The 12,835-nt window shown below is 40.9% G+C and overlaps 2 long non-coding RNA genes across 9 annotated transcripts; both read left to right on the top strand.

Annotated features, from left to right (window-relative positions):
• The first annotated feature begins 2,685 nt into the window (after positions 1 to 2,685).
• LOC126872234 (uncharacterized) lies at positions 2,686 to 12,301 on the top strand. 2 transcript variants are annotated; one of them, XR_007691923.1, is made up of 3 exons: positions 2,686 to 2,981; positions 3,289 to 3,927; positions 12,187 to 12,301. It is a non-coding gene; the product is annotated as an uncharacterized LOC126872234 (long non-coding RNA). The 2 variants fall into 2 exon arrangements; XR_007691922.1 differs by lacking the exon at positions 12,187 to 12,301 and adding an exon at positions 4,846 to 5,163.
• Positions 5,183 to 11,905, top strand: LOC126872232 (uncharacterized). Of its 7 annotated transcripts, none has more exons than XR_007691914.1 (3): positions 5,183 to 5,619; positions 7,912 to 8,026; positions 11,700 to 11,905. It is a non-coding gene; the product is annotated as an uncharacterized LOC126872232 (long non-coding RNA). The 7 variants fall into 7 exon arrangements; XR_007691920.1 differs by lacking the exons at positions 7,912 to 8,026; positions 11,700 to 11,905 and adding exons at positions 9,443 to 9,557; positions 10,018 to 10,223; XR_007691915.1 differs by lacking the exon at positions 11,700 to 11,905 and adding an exon at positions 10,018 to 10,223.
• Positions 12,302 to 12,835: the final 534 nt, after the last annotated feature.

Raw genomic sequence — 12,835 nt, 5'->3', positions numbered from 1 at the left:
TTTGCGAGTCACTTTTGGTTAATTGGTTCTTCATAGTTTATCCGTAGTCGAATTATGAAATTATAGGTTATGTTGTACTCTTTATATTTACTATTTCGTTAGAGTACCTATTTTAACTTTATTATCTCTTATTTGCCCTTGTATACTAATTCTCTATATATGACTACATTCAATTAAACTTTTATTTAAACAATTTTCATTTTCGTTGTATCGTGTGTTCGTTTTGGATATTCGACTAGTCGCTCGCGTTATTTGTATATTGCGGTTTTCCCTTTTTCGGTACGGCACGTGCGTAGCGCGGGACGTGACACTAGTTTTCGTCAAAATCGACGAAATCATCGCGATTTGCGAGCTGTTCGGCTTGTTTCCACGATGAAGCTGGCGTGCACTACATTTGGCGTGATTAATGGGAGAATTGAGCGCTTAAACGTCGACATATCTCCAACGGGATGGAAATGACGGCTAGTTTTCGTCAAAATCGAAGAAATCATCGCGATTTGCGATCTGTTCGGCTTGTTTCGACGCTGAACCAGGCTTGCATTACATTTGGCGTGTAAAATGGAGTGAAAAGAGCGCTTAAACGTTGAAATATCTCCAACAGGAGGGAAATGACGGATGGTTTTCGTCAAAATCGACGAAATCATCGGGATTAGCGAGCTGTTGGGCTTGTTTCGACGATGAATCGGGCGGGCAATACATTTGGCGTGTAAAATGGGAGAATTGAGCGCTTAAACGTCGACATATCCCCAACGGGGTGGATATCACTGCTAGTTTTCGTCAAAATCGACGAAATCATCGCGATTTGCGAGCTGTTGGGCTTGTTTCGATGATGAAACAGGCTTGCATTACATTTGGCGTGTAAAATGGAGACAAATGAGCACTGAAACATCGAAATTTCTCCAACGGGAAGGATGTAACGACATGTTTCCGTCAAAATCGACGAAATCATCGGGATTAGCGACCTGTTGGGCTTGTTTCGCCGATGAAACGGGCGTGCAATACATTTGACGTGTAAAATGGAGAAAAATGAGAACTCAAACGTACAAATATCTCCAAACGGGAGTAAATGGCGGATAATTTTCTTTAAATCGAAGTAATCATCGGGATTTGCGAGCGGTTGAGCTTGTTTCGACACTGAAACGGGAGTGCATTACATTTGGCGTTTAAAATGAAGCGAAAAGAGCGCTTAAACGACGAAATATCTCCAGCGGGAAGGAAATGACAGTTAGTTATCGTCAAAATCGACGATATCATCGCGATTCGCGATCTATTTTGCTTGTTTCGACGCTTAAACGGTAGTGCATTACATTTGCAGTGTAAAATGGAGTGAAATGAGCACTTAAACGTCGAAATATCTCCTGCGGGAAGGAAATGACAGTTCGTTTTCATCAAAATCGACGAAATCATCTCGATTTGCGAGCTATTTTGCTTGTCTCGACGCTGAAACGGGCGTGCATTACGTTTGACGTGTAAAATAGGGTAAAATGACCGCTTAAACGTAGAAATATCTCCAACGGGAAGGAAATGACGGCTACTTTTCGTCAAAATCGACGAAATCATCGCGATTTGCGATCTAGTTTGCTTGTTTCGACGCTTAAACGGTAGTGCATTACATTTGCAGTGTAAAATGGAGTGAAATGAGCTCTTAAACGTCGAAATATCACCAACAGGAAGGAAATGACGGCTACTTGTCGTCAAAATCGACGAAATCATTGCGATTTGCATGCTGTTTTGCTTGTGCCGACGCTTAACCGGTAGTGCATTACATTTGCAGTGTAAAATGGAGTGAAATGAGCGCTTAAACGACGAAATATGTCCAGCGGGAAGGAAATGACAGTTAGTTATCGTCAAAATCGACGATAGCATCGCGATTTGCTATCTATCTTGCTTGTTTCGAGGCTTAAACGGTAGTACATTACATTTGCAGCGTAAAATGGAGTGAAATGAGCGCTTGAACGTCGAAATATCTCCAACGGGAAGGAAATGACGGCTACTTTTCGTCAAAATCGACGAAAACATCGCGATTTGCGAGCTGTTTTGCTTGTTTCGACGCTTAAACGGTAGTGCATTACATTTTCAGTGTAAAATGGAGTGAAATGAGCGCTTAAACGTCGAAATATCTCTAGCGGGAAGGAAATGGCAGTTAGTTATCGTCAAAATCGACGATATCATCGCGATTTGCAATCTATCTTGCTTGTTTCGAGGCTTAAACAGCAGTGCATTACATTTGCAGTGTAAAATGGAGTGAAATGAGCACTTAAACGTCGAAATATTTCCTGCGGGAAGGAAATGACAGTTAGTTTTCATCAAAATCGACGAAATCATCTCGATATGCGAGCTATTTTGCTTGTCTCGACGCTGAAACGGGCGCGCATTACGTTTGACGTGTAAAATAGGGTAAAATGACCGCTTAAACGTAGAAATATCTCCAACGGGAAGGAAATGACGGCTACTTTTCGACAAAATCGACAAAATCATCGCGATTTGCGAGCCACTTTGCTTGTTTCGACGCTTAAACGGCAGTGCATTACATTTGCAGTGTAAAATGGAGTGAAATGAGCGATTAAACGTCGAAGTATCTCCATCGGGAAGGAGATGACGGCTACTTCTCGTCAAAATCGACGAAATCATCGCGATTTGTGAGCTATTTTGCTTGTTTCGACGCTTAAACGGCAGTGCATTACATTTGCAGTGTAAAATGGAGTGAAATGAGCGATTAAACGTCGAAGTATCTCCATCGGGAAGGAGATGACGGCTACTTTTCGACAAAATCGACAAAATCATTGCGATTTGCGAGCCATTTTGCTTGTTTCGACGCTTAAACGGCAGTGCATTACATTTGCAGTATAAAATGAAGTGAAATGAGAGCTTAAACGTCGAAATATCTCCAACGGGAAGGAAATGACAGCGACTTTTCGTCAAAATCGACGAAATCATCGCGATTTGTGAGCTATTTTGCTTGTTTCGACGCTTAAACGGTAGTGCATTACATTTGCAGTGTAAAATTGAGTGAAATGAGCGCTTAAACGTCTAAATATCACCAACGGGAAGGAAATGACGGCTACATTTCGTCAAAATCGACGAAATTCTCGCGATTTGCGAGCTGTTTTGCTTGTTCCGACGCTTAAACGGTAGTGCATTACATTTGCAGTGTAAAGTGGAGTGAAATCAGCGCTCAAACGTCGCAATATCTCTAGCAGTATGGAAATGACGGCTACTTTTCGTGAAAATCGACGAAATCATCGCGATTTGTGAGCTACTTTTCTTGTTTCCGCGCTTAAACGGCAGTGCATTACATTTGCAGTGTAAAATGGAGTGAAATGAGCGCTTAAACGTCGAAATATCTCCAGCGGGGATGAAATGACTGTTAGTTTTCGTCAAAATCGACGAAATCATCGCGATTTGCGAATTATTTTGCTTGTTTCGACGCATAAACGGTAGTGCATTAAATTTTCAGTGTAAAATGAAGTGAAATGAGCGCTTAAACGTCGAAATATCTCTAGGAAGAAGGAAATGACAGATAGTTTTCGTCAAAATCGACGAAATCATCGCTATTTGCAACCTATTTTGCTTGTTTCGACGCTTAAACGGCAGTGCATTACATTTGCAGTGTAAAATGAGGTGAAATGAGCGCGTAAACGTCGAAATATGTCCAGCGGGAAGGAAATGACGGCTACTTTTCGTCAAAACCGACGAAATCATCGCGATTTGTGAGCTATTTTGCTTGTTTCGTCGCTTAAACGGCAGTGCATTACATTTGCAGTGTAAAATGAGGTGAAATGAGCGCTTAAGCGTCGAAATATCTCCAGCGGGGATAAAATGACTGTTAGTTTTCGTCAAAATCGACGAAATCATCGCGATTCACGAGCTATTTTGCCTGTTTCGACGCTTAAACGGCAGTGCATTACATTTGCAGTGTAAAATGGAGTGAAATGAGCGCTTAAAGGACGAAATATCTCCAGCGGGAAGGAAATGACAGTTAGTTATCGTCAAAATCGACGATATCATCGCGATTCGCGATCTATTTTGCTTGTTTCGACGCTTAAACGGTAGTGCATTACATTTGCAGTGTAAAGTGGAGTGAAATGAGGTCTTAAACGTCGAAATATCTCTAGCAAGAAGGAAATGACAGTTAGTTTTCGTCAAAATCGACGAAATCATCGCTATTTGCGATCTATTTTGCTTGTTTCGACGCTTAAACGGCAGTGCATTACATTTGCAGTGTAAAATGAAGTGAAATGAGCGCTTAAACGTCGAAATATCTCCAGCGGGGATGAAATGACTGTTAGTTTTCGTCAAAATCGACGAAATCATCGCGATTTGCGAATTATTTTGCTTGTTTCGACGCATAAACGGTAGTGCATTACATTTGCAGTGTAAAGTGGAGTGAAATGAGGGCTTAAACGTCGAAATATCTCTAGGAAGAAGGAAATGACAGTTAGTTTTCGTCAAAATCGACGAAATCATCGCGATTTGCGAATTATTTTGCTTGTTTCGACGCATAAACGGTAGTGCATTAAATTTTCAGTGTAAAATGAAGTGAAATGAGCGCTTAAACGTCGAAATATCTCTAGGAAGAAGGAAATGACAGATAGTTTTCGTCAAAATCGACGAAATCATCGCTATTTGCAACCTATTTTGCTTGTTTCGACGCTTAAACGGCAGTGCATTACATTTGCAGTGTAAAATGAGGTGAAATGAGCGCGTAAACGTCGAAATATGTCCAGCGGGAAGGAAATGACGGCTACTTTTCGTCAAAACCGACGAAATCATCGCGATTTGTGAGCTATTTTGCTTGTTTCGTCGCTTAAACGGCAGTGCATTACATTTGCAGTGTAAAATGAGGTGACATGAGCGCTTAAGCGTCGAAATATCTCCAGCGGGGATGAAATGACTGTTAGTTTTCGTCAAAATCGACGAAATCATCGCGATTTGCGAATTATTTTGCTTGTTTCGACGCATAAACGGTAGTGCATTACATTTGCAGTGTAAAGTGGAGTGAAATGAGGGCTTAAACGTCGAAATATCTCTAGCAAGAAGGAAATGACAGTTAGTTTTCGTCAAAATCGACGAAATCATCGCGATTTGCGAGCTATTTTCCTTGTTTCGACGCTTAAACGGTAGTGCATTACATTTGCAGTGTAAAATTGAGTGAAATGAGCGCTTAAAGTCTAAATATCACCAACGGGAAGGAAATGACGGCTACATTTCGTCAAAATCGACGAAATCCTCGCGATTTGCGAGCTGTTTTGCTTGTTCCGACGCTTAGACGGTAGTGCATTACATTTGCAGTGTAAAATGGAGTGAAATGAGCACTTAAACGTCGAAATATCTCCTGCGGGAAGGAAATGACAGTTAATTTTCATCAAAATCGACGAAATCATCGCGATTTGCGAGCTATTTTGCTTGTTTCCACGCTTAAACGGCAGTGCATTACATTTGCAGTGTAAAATGAAGTGAAATGAGATCTTAAACGTCGAAATATCTTCAACGGGAAGGAAATGACGGCTACATTTCGTCAAAATCGACGAAATCCTCGCGATTTGCGAGCTGTTTTGCTTGTTTCGACGCTTAAACGGTAGTGCATTACATTTGCAGTGTAAAGTGGAGTGAAATGAGGTCTTAAACGTCGAAATATCTCTAGCAAGAAGGAAATGACAGTTAGTTTTCGTCAAAATCGACGAAATCATCGCTATTTGCGATCTATTTCGCTTGTTTCGACGCTTAAACGGCAGTGCATTACATTTGCAGTGTAAAATGATGTGAAACGAGCGCTTAAACGTCGAAATATCTTCAACGGGAAGGAAATGACGGCTACTTTGGTTCAAAATCGACGAAATCATCGAGATTTACGAGCTATTTTGCCTGTTTCGACGCTTAAACGGCAGTGCATTCATTTGCAGTGTAAAATGTAGTGAAATGAGCGCTTAAACGACGAAATATCTCCAGCGGGAAGGAAATGACAATTAGTTATCGTCAAAATCGACGATATCATCGCGATTTGCGAGCTATTTTGCTTGTTTCGACGCTTAAACGGCAGTGCATTACATTTGCAGTGTAAAATGAAGTGAAATGAGCTCTTAAACGTCGAAATATCTCCAGCGGGAAGGAAATGACAGTTAGTTTTCGTAAAAATTGACGAAATCATCACGATTCGCGATCTATTTTGCTTGTTTCGACGCTTAAACGGTAGTGCATTACATTTGCAGTGTAAAATGAAGTGAAATGAGTGCTTAAGCTTCGAAATATCTCCAGCGGGAAGGAAATGACAGTTAGTTTTCATCAAAATCGACGAAATCATCGCGACTTGCGAGCTATTTTGCTTGTTTCGACGCTTAAACGGTAGTGCATTACATATACAGTGTAGAACGGAGTGAAATGAGCGCTTAAACGTCGAAATATCTCCAACGGGAAGGAAATGACGGCTATTTTTCGTCAAAATAAACGAAATTATCGAGATTTACGAGCTATTTTGCCTGTTTCGACGCTTAAACGGCAGTGCATTCATTTGCAGTGTAAAATGTAGTGAAATGAGCGCTTAAACGACGAAATATCTCCAGCGGGAAGGAAATGACAATTAGTTATCGTCAAAATCGACGATATCATCGCGATTTGCGAGCTATTTTGCTTGTTTCGACGCTTAAACGGCAGTGCATTACATTTGCAGTGTAAAGTGGAGTGAAATCAGCGCTCAAACGTCGCAATATCACTAGCAGTATGGAAATGACGGCTACTTTTCGTGAAAATCGACGAAATCATCGCGATTTGTGAGCTACTTTTCTTGTTTCCGCGCTTAAACGGCAGTGCATTACATTTGCAGTGTAAAATGGAGTGAAATGAGCGCTTAAACGTCGAAATATCTCCAGCGGGGATGAAATGACTGTTAGTTTTCGTCAAAATCGACGAAATCATCGCGATTTGCGAATTATTTTGCTTGTTTCGACGCATAAACGGTAGTGCATTAAATTTTCAGTGTAAAATGAAGTGAAATGAGCGCTTAAACGTCGAAATATCTCTAGGAAGAAGGAAATGACAGATAGTTTTCGTCAAAATCGACGAAATCATCGCTATTTGCAACCTATTTTGCTTGTTTCGACGCTTAAACGGCAGTGCATTACATTTGCAGTGTAAAATGAGGTGAAATGAGCGCGTAAACGTCGAAATATGTCCAGCGGGAAGGAAATGACGGCTACTTTTCGTCAAAACCGACGAAATCATCGCGATTTGTGAGCTATTTTGCTTGTTTCGTCGCTTAAACGGCAGTGCATTACATTTGCAGTGTAAAATGAGGTGACATGAGCGCTTAAGCGTCGAAATATCTCCAGCGGGGATGAAATGACTGTTAGTTTTCGTCAAAATCGACGAAATCATCGCGATTTGCGAATTATTTTGCTTGTTTCGACGCATAAACGGTAGTGCATTACATTTGCAGTGTAAAGTGGAGTGAAATGAGGGCTTAAACGTCGAAATATCTCTAGCAAGAAGGAAATGACAGTTAGTTTTCGTCAAAATCGACGAAATCATCGCGATTTGCGAGCTATTTTCCTTGTTTCGACGCTTAAACGGTAGTGCATTACATTTGCAGTGTAAAATTGAGTGAAATGAGCGCTTAAAGTCTAAATATCACCAACGGGAAGGAAATGACGGCTACATTTCGTCAAAATCGACGAAATCCTCGCGATTTGCGAGCTGTTTTGCTTGTTCCGACGCTTAGACGGTAGTGCATTACATTTGCAGTGTAAAATGGAGTGAAATGAGCACTTAAACGTCGAAATATCTCCTGCGGGAAGGAAATGACAGTTAATTTTCATCAAAATCGACGAAATCATCGCGATTTGCGAGCTATTTTGCTTGTTTCCACGCTTAAACGGCAGTGCATTACATTTGCAGTGTAAAATGAAGTGAAATGAGATCTTAAACGTCGAAATATCTTCAACGGGAAGGAAATGACGGCTACATTTCGTCAAAATCGACGAAATCCTCGCGATTTGCGAGCTGTTTTGCTTGTTTCGACGCTTAAACGGTAGTGCATTACATTTGCAGTGTAAAGTGGAGTGAAATGAGGTCTTAAACGTCGAAATATCTCTAGCAAGAAGGAAATGACAGTTAGTTTTCGTCAAAATCGACGATATCATCGCGATTCGCGATCTATTTTGCTTGTTTCGACGCTTAAACGGTAGTGCATTACATTTGCAGTGTAAAATGGAGTGAAATGAGCACTTAAACGTCGAAATATCTCCTGCGGGAAGGAAATGACAGTTCGTTTTCATCAAAATCGACGAAATCATCTCGATTTGCGAGCTATTTTGCTTGTCTCGACGCTGAAACGGGCGTGCATTACGTTTGACGTGTAAAATAGGGTAAAATGACCGCTTAAACGTAGAAATATCTCCAACGGGAAGGAAATGACGGCTACTTTTCGTCAAAATCGACGAAATCATCGCGATTTGCGATCTAGTTTGCTTGTTTCGACGCTTAAACGGTAGTGCATTACATTTGCAGTGTAAAATGGAGTGAAATGAGCTCTTAAACGTCGAAATATCACCAACAGGAAGGAAATGACGGCTACTTGTCGTCAAAATCGACGAAATCATTGCGATTTGCATGCTGTTTTGCTTGTGCCGACGCTTAACCGGTAGTGCATTACATTTGCAGTGTAAAATGGAGTGAAATGAGCGCTTAAACGACGAAATATGTCCAGCGGGAAGGAAATGACAGTTAGTTATCGTCAAAATCGACGATAGCATCGCGATTTGCTATCTATCTTGCTTGTTTCGAGGCTTAAACGGTAGTACATTACATTTGCAGCGTAAAATGGAGTGAAATGAGCGCTTGAACGTCGAAATATCTCCAACGGGAAGGAAATGACGGCTACTTTTCGTCAAAATCGACGAAAACATCGCGATTTGCGAGCTGTTTTGCTTGTTTCGACGCTTAAACGGTAGTGCATTACATTTTCAGTGTAAAATGGAGTGAAATGAGCGCTTTAAACGTCGAAATATCTCTAGCGGGAAGGAAATGGCAGTTAGTTATCGTCAAAATCGACGATATCATCGCGATTTGCAATCTATCTTGCTTGTTTCGAGGCTTAAACAGCAGTGCATTACATTTGCAGTGTAAAATGGAGTGAAATGAGCACTTAAACGTCGAAATATTTCCTGCGGGAAGGAAATGACAGTTAGTTTTCATCAAAATCGACGAAATCATCTCGATATGCGAGCTATTTTGCTTGTCTCGACGCTGAAACGGGCGCGCATTACGTTTGACGTGTAAAATAGGGTAAAATGACCGCTTAAACGTAGAAATATCTCCAACGGGAAGGAAATGACGGCTACTTTTCGACAAAATCGACAAAATCATCGCGATTTGCGAGCCACTTTGCTTGTTTCGACGCTTAAACGGCAGTGCATTACATTTGCAGTGTAAAATGGAGTGAAATGAGCGATTAAACGTCGAAGTATCTCCATCGGGAAGGAGATGACGGCTACTTCTCGTCAAAATCGACGAAATCATCGCGATTTGTGAGCTATTTTGCTTGTTTCGACGCTTAAACGGCAGTGCATTACATTTGCAGTGTAAAATGGAGTGAAATGAGCGATTAAACGTCGAAGTATCTCCATCGGGAAGGAGATGACGGCTACTTTTCGACAAAATCGACAAAATCATCGCGATTTGTGAGCTATTTTGCTTGTTTCGACGCTTAAACGGTAGTGCATTACATTTGCAGTGTAAAATTGAGTGAAATGAGCGCTTAAACGTCTAAATATCACCAACGGGAAGGAAATGACGGCTACATTTCGTCAAAATCGACGAAATTCTCGCGATTTGCGAGCTGTTTTGCTTGTTCCGACGCTTAAACGGTAGTGCATTACATTTGCAGTGTAAAGTGGAGTGAAATCAGCGCTCAAACGTCGCAATATCTCTAGCAGTATGGAAATGACGGCTACTTTTCGTGAAAATCGACGAAATCATCGCGATTTGTGAGCTACTTTTCTTGTTTCCGCGCTTAAACGGCAGTGCATTACATTTGCAGTGTAAAATGGAGTGAAATGAGCGCTTAAACGTCGAAATATCTCCAGCGGGGATGAAATGACTGTTAGTTTTCGTCAAAATCGACGAAATCATCGCGATTTGCGAATTATTTTGCTTGTTTCGACGCATAAACGGTAGTGCATTAAATTTTCAGTGTAAAATGAAGTGAAATGAGCGCTTAAACGTCGAAATATCTCTAGGAAGAAGGAAATGACAGATAGTTTTCGTCAAAATCGACGAAATCATCGCTATTTGCAACCTATTTTGCTTGTTTCGACGCTTAAACGGCAGTGCATTACATTTGCAGTGTAAAATGAGGTGAAATGAGCGCGTAAACGTCGAAATATGTCCAGCGGGAAGGAAATGACGGCTACTTTTCGTCAAAACCGACGAAATCATCGCGATTTGTGAGCTATTTTGCTTGTTTCGTCGCTTAAACGGCAGTGCATTACATTTGCAGTGTAAAATGAGGTGAAATGAGCGCTTAAGCGTCGAAATATCTCCAGCGGGGATAAAATGACTGTTAGTTTTCGTCAAAATCGACGAAATCATCGCGATTCACGAGCTATTTTGCCTGTTTCGACGCTTAAACGGCAGTGCATTACATTTGCAGTGTAAAATGGAGTGAAATGAGCGCTTAAAGGACGAAATATCTCCAGCGGGAAGGAAATGACAGTTAGTTATCGTCAAAATCGACGATATCATCGCGATTCGCGATCTATTTTGCTTGTTTCGACGCTTAAACGGTAGTGCATTACATTTGCAGTGTAAAGTGGAGTGAAATGAGGTCTTAAACGTCGAAATATCTCTAGCAAGAAGGAAATGACAGTTAGTTTTCGTCAAAATCGACGAAATCATCGCTATTTGCGATCTATTTTGCTTGTTTCGACGCTTAAACGGCAGTGCATTACATTTGCAGTGTAAAATGAAGTGAAATGAGCGCTTAAACGTCGAAATATCTCCAGCGGGGATGAAATGACTGTTAGTTTTCGTCAAAATCGACGAAATCATCGCGATTTGCGAATTATTTTGCTTGTTTCGACGCATAAACGGTAGTGCATTACATTTGCAGTGTAAAGTGGAGTGAAATGAGGGCTTAAACGTCGAAATATCTCTAGGAAGAAGGAAATGACAGTTAGTTTTCGTCAAAATCGACGAAATCATCGCTATTTGCGATCTATTTTGCTTGTTTCGACGCTTAAAACGGCAGTGCATTACATTTGCAGTGTAAAATGATGTGAAACGAGCGCTTAAACGTCGAAATATCTTCAACGGGAAGGAAATGACGGCTACTTTGGTTCAAAATCGACGAAATCATCGAGATTTACGAGCTATTTTGCCTGTTTCGACGCTTAAACGGCAGTGCATTCATTTGCAGTGTAAAATGTAGTGAAATGAGCGCTTAAACGACGAAATATCTCCAGCGGGAAGGAAATGACAATTAGTTATCGTCAAAATCGACGATATCATCGCGATTTGCGAGCTATTTTGCTTGTTTCGACGCTTAAACGCAGTGCATTACATTTGCAGTGTAAAGTGGAGTGAAATCAGCGCTCAAACGTCGCAATATCACTAGCAGTATGGAAATGACGGCTACTTTTCGTGAAAATCGACGAAATCATCGCGATTTGTGAGCTACTTTTCTTGTTTCCGCGCTTAAACGGCAGTGCATTACATTTGCAGTGTAAAATGGAGTGAAATGAGCGCTTAAACGTCGAAATATCTCCAGCGGGGATGAAATGACTGTTAGTTTTCGTCAAAATCGACGAAATCATCGCGATTTGCGAATTATTTTGCTTGTTTCGACGCATAAACGGTAGTGCATTAAATTTTCAGTGTAAAATGAAGTGAAATGAGCGCTTAAACGTCGAAATATCTCTAGGAAGAAGGAAATGACAGATAGTTTTCGTCAAAATCGACGAAATCATCGCTATTTGCAACCTATTTTGCTTGTTTCGACGCTTAAACGGCAGTGCATTACATTTGCAGTGTAAAATGAGGTGAAATGAGCGCGTAAACGTCGAAATATGTCCAGCGGGAAGGAAATGACGGCTACTTTTCGTCCAAAACCGACGAAATCATCGCGATTTGTGAGCTATTTTGCTTGTTTCGTCGCTTAAACGGCAGTGCATTACATTTGCAGTGTAAAATGAGGTGACATGAGCGCTTAAGCGTCGAAATATCTCCAGCGGGGATGAAATGACTGTTAGTTTTCGTCAAAATCGACGAAATCATCGCGATTTGCGAATTATTTTGCTTGTTTCGACGCAATAAACGGTAGTGCATTACATTTGCAGTGTAAAGTGGAGTGAAATGAGGGCTTAAACGTCGAAATATCTCTAGCAAGAAGGAAATGACAGTTAGTTTTCGTCAAAATCGACGAAATCATCGCGATTTGCGAGCTATTTTCCTTGTTTCGACGCTTTAAACGGTAGTGCATTACATTTGCAGTGTAAAATTGAGTGAAATGAGCGCTTAAAGTCTAAATATCACCAACGGGAAGGAAATGACGGCTACATTTCGTCAAAATCGACGAAATCCTCGCGATTTGCGAGCTGTTTTGCTTGTTCCGACGCTTAGACGGTAGTGCAATTACATTTGCAGTGTAAAATGGAGTGAAATGAGCACTTAAACGTCGAAATATCTCCTGCGGGAAGGAAATGACAGTTAATTTTCATCAAAATCGACGAAATCATCGCGATTTGCGAGCTATTTTGCTTGTTTCCACGCTTAAACGGCAGTGCATTACATTTGCAGTGTAAAATGAAGTGAAAATGAGATCTTAAACGTCGAAATATCTTCA

The sequence above is a fragment of the Bombus huntii genome, chromosome 12 (genome assembly GCF_024542735.1).
Source record: "Bombus huntii isolate Logan2020A chromosome 12, iyBomHunt1.1, whole genome shotgun sequence".
NCBI classification, from domain to species: Eukaryota; Metazoa; Arthropoda; class Insecta; order Hymenoptera; family Apidae; genus Bombus; species Bombus huntii.
Note: the sequence above shows the minus strand (reverse complement) of the source record. Positions and strands in the feature narration are given on the sequence as shown.